The sequence below is a fragment of the Arachis duranensis genome, chromosome 2 (assembly GCF_000817695.3).
Source record: "Arachis duranensis cultivar V14167 chromosome 2, aradu.V14167.gnm2.J7QH, whole genome shotgun sequence".
Classification (NCBI taxonomy): domain Eukaryota; kingdom Viridiplantae; phylum Streptophyta; class Magnoliopsida; order Fabales; family Fabaceae; genus Arachis; species Arachis duranensis.
In genome coordinates, this window is record NC_029773.3 from 8,960,423 (window position 1) to 8,964,939 (window position 4,517).

The following is a 4,517-nucleotide window of genomic DNA, read 5'->3' on the forward strand; positions in this document are numbered from 1 at the left end:
ATCTCCTCGGTTTTTCCTCCCGGTTGAGGTCGTAGCTCTTCTCTGGCCCTTGCGCCACCGAGCTCTATAGTGTGGACTTCTTTGCCCTTTCCTCTCAGATTTAGGCTTTCGTTGTAGCATTTTCTTGCCAACTTTTGATCTCCCCTCACCGTTGCTATTCCCGCTGGGGTCGGGAATTTCATGCAGAGGTGGGGAGTGGATACCACTGCTCCGAGGCGATTAAGGGTAGTCCTGCCAATTAAGGCATTATAGGCTGACCCTTCATCAATGACTATGAAGTCTATACTCAGAGTCTTTGATTTTTCCCCTTTTCCAAAAGTGGTGTGGAGGGGTAAAAATCCTAGTGGTTTTATTGGCGTGTTCCCTAATCCATATAGGGTGTCGGGGTAGGCTCTCAATTCTTTCTCATCTAATCCTAGCTTGTCGAAAGCAGGTTTGAAGAGAATATCCGCCGAGCTTCCTTGGTCCACGAGAATTCGGTGGAGATGGGCATTGGCTAGGATCATAGTTATCACCACGGGATCATCGTGCCTGGGGGTTATCCCTTGCCCATCTTCTTTTGTGAACGAAATAGTGGGGAGGTCGGTTGACTCTTCCCCGACTTGATAGACTCTTTTGAGATGTCTTTTGCGAGAGGATTTAGTGAGCCCCCTCCCGCAAATCCTCCTGAGATCATATGGATATGTCTCTTTGGAGTCTGCGGCGGTGGGTCTCTTCTATCCATATCATCTCGCTTTCTCTTTCCGTGACTATCCGACCTTTCCATGAGATATCTATCAAGCCGACCTTCTCTAGCCAGCTTTTCTATCACATTCTTAAGGTCGTAACAGTCGTTAGTGGAGTGACCATATATTTTATGGTACTCGCAATAATCGCTGCGACTCCCCCTTTTTTATTTTTAATAGGTCTAGGGGGTGGCAGCCTTTCGGTGTGGCAAATCTCTCTGTATACATCCACTATAGAAGTTTTTAGAGGAGTATAAGAGTGATATTTCCTGGGCCTCTCGAGACCGAGTTTTTCCTTTTTCTTGGCTTCCCTTTCCCTTTCTTTAGTTGAGGGAGGGGGTCCAGGTCGCCAACTCAGGTCCCTTAATTTGGCATTCTCTTCCATATTGATGTACTTTTCAGCCCTTTCTTGTACATCCCTTAGTTCCTTGAGAGGTCTTCAAAGCTGGTGATCGACCTCGGGGGAAGGCCATCGAACCACTTCATCGCTGCTTTCGACAAAGTGGTCGGGAAAGCTTTGCATCGCGTCGCGTCGGAGGCATCAGCTAGGTACATCCGACTTTTGAAGTTGCTCAGATGATGCTTAGGATCCGTGGTTCCATCGTAGAGGTCCATGTCCGGGCTTTTGAAGTTTCTCGGAACCTTTGCCCTCATTATGTCCTCGCTGAAAGGATCCTCTCCGCCCGAGAGTTGTTCTTCTTGTTCGTCGCGGGAGTTGTGACTCTTGAGGGAAGATTCTAGCTTTAAGAGTTTTCTTTCTAACTCTTTTCGCCGCTCCATCTCCTCTTTGAGGTACTTTTCAGTTTCCTTTTGCTTCTCCCGCTCCTGCTCTAATTGTTCCAGGCGGCTGTGGACTAATCCCATTAGTTCAGCTACGTGGGATGGTCCGCCTTTTTCTGATTCGCGCCCATCTGAGGAATTTACCTTCGGGTTTTTTACCCCGGAAGTGCCCTCTCTGTGTTGATTGTTAACTTCCTGGTGTAGGGCTAGATCCGCATCGTTATTACTCATGTCCAGATTCTCTTGTTCGGAATCTGTTTCCACATGGCCTTCTTCGCGGGATCTGTCCGCCATCAAGGGATGATCTCAGGTTCCCCGGTAACGGCGCCAATGTTACGGTGGGTAACCGGAGATTGTCTGAATGGATAGCGCTGGCTGGCCCGTATGTGTGAAGGAGGAGGTTTCCGTGTGAGTGTGCAACTCGGGAGACTCGCCCGACTTGTGCTCGTGAGTGAATGGGGGGTGGTACCTGCAAAGACACTCCGATGCCTAAGTTAGCAAGAGTGTGAGCAGGTCTATAGAGTATTGGGCTTAGAGATACCTGAGGGGTGTCAGTGTATTTATAGTAGTGAGCCAATAACCACCGTTGGAGTAGTGCCGTATCTTTTGGGTGTTAACCGCCCCTCTATCTTAGGGAGGTTAAGATATGGCTTGACGAAGCGGTTAGAGAGATTTTAGGGGCGGTTACTCATTCAAATGAGTGTTTATCCGCCAGCTAACCTCATGTCCGACTTCTTCGAAGTAAGTCGTGGTTGACACCGACTTCTTATATGAAGGTCGGCGCTTAGCTGGGCTTAGTTCTTCGGATTGGGCCTTTCTATTTGGACATGGGCCTTTATCATTGGGTTAGGGTATGAACACCTATGTTTTTATTAAATAATGATAAATTTGTTTTTATTATATAATGATAAAAATTGATTTATCAGTATTTTTTAGAATAATTTGACATATCACTGATTTATTTAATAAAATAAAATTAAAAAATAATTTAATGATTAAAATTTATTTGAGAGCTAAAATGTTTGATAAAAATTATTTTTGAAATGATTTTGAAAGGTGATAAAGTAAAAATTAAGGATGTGAAAACCCTAGTTTTGAGTGCGGTAAAGAACCGTGTGCTTGCTTGGATTGAGTAGAACAATAATCCAACCATTTTTTCTGGGTCAACGAAGCCTATTAAAATCTTTTAACAACTTCAAATAATGTTATCCATCAACTGTGTATATATACCTGTAGAACTTGTAAAATATCTGAGGTTAATTCATTTTTTTTTTGAAAAATCACTAATCAGTTTTCTCTCTTCTCTGTTTTCTTTTTTCTCCGCACTTCTTCTTTTCTCTGCTCCTTCTTCACTCTCTTTCACTTTAAGCTTGATACCTTCACAATGAGGCTTAGTTCAGATAATAATCCATGTGGTGTGTTGTGAAACTTAGTGTTGTAAAACTTAGGATAAGGGGTGTTCAATTCATTCACTATGTGCTTAGTTCAAATAATAATCCATGTGGTGTTTTGTAAAACTTAGGATTAAGGGGTGTTTAATTCATTAATTATGTGCTTTTGAATATCGGTATAAAACAAAGAATACAGTATTGTGAGTATTGTACTATATATTGCCAACTTATATGTGTCTACACTTTATTTAAGCGCGAATAAAATTCGAAAAAATAATATATTATTATATGGATAACTTATAAAGTGGGTCAAAAATTGTTTGGAAGAATTGTTTCTTTTAAAATTTAAAATGATAAGTTGATAACATGCATTGTAAATGTAAAGTGATAAATAACTTAGAAATAGTGATAAAAAGATTTGCAAGATGACCAGACATACAAATTTAAATGAGTTATATATTAATATTTAGGAGATTATTCTAAACTCTTGTTTTTATTTCTATATTTCTATATTGACATTGTCATATGGATATAAAAAAAACACCCAATTATTATTCACTGTCTAATTGTTTATCCTTCGAATTTAGTGAGATCAAAGTAATAAGGTCAACAAACTTATGCGCTACCAAAATTACTAACAACAAAGAATCTTATTTTTCTATTGCTCCAAACTTAGATGTTTATTATTTTATTTTGGGTTTATACTTTCATATTTAAGTTAACGAAGCTGAGTATTCATTGAAAAGAGTTTATTCATGAATTAAATGAATGAACGAAAAAATTCATCAATCCTGTTTAAAATAAATGAATCAGTAATTATTAATTAATCCCTCCCCCGAATGGATACAAGAGCCTCCATATTTGCCATCTTATTTGTCAATTTATTTCTCATGATTCATAGCATGCAACAAATTAAAGTGCTTTTCCTTTTTGTTTCTTTTTATTCTTTAAACTTTTTGTTTACTTCCTTGGAGGCCAAAGATATTAGAATCTTGTGAGCGGTAGAAAGTTGATCATTGTTAACATAGAATAACATTTTTCATTAATTAAAATAAAATTAATGAATAAAAAATAAAAGTCACAAACCTAACAATCTAGCATTATTATATTTAAAAAAAATCATATCTCTAGAGTATTCCATTACAGCTCGAATTCTTGCAATAGAAACGTTATTAAATAATAATAACTTCGTCATCCCAAGTTCAACTTGGAAGTAAATAAATTAAGAAAACAAAGCATTATATATAAACATAATAAATTAATAAAGCATTATATATGATATAGTACTACAATTAAATATATCATTGTTTTGCCTCGTAGACTAATTAAATATTAAGCTTCTTAATCATGGCGAACTCCTCGATTAGCAACGAGACAAATTCACATTCCCGGAAGTCTTCAATATTCAAGAATGAAACTCCAACGTGGAACAACATATTCTTGACACATAGACATGTAAGTCCAAATAAAATTAAATTAATGTTTTTCTACTTTTGTCTTTGAAGACAACTTGAATCCAACACACATAATTAAATAGAAAGATTAGATTTCTTTCTTTGGTTTAATTATTTGTTTTAAGTTGAATGAGTGGGTTTGTCTTAACCCACTAATTATATTTTAT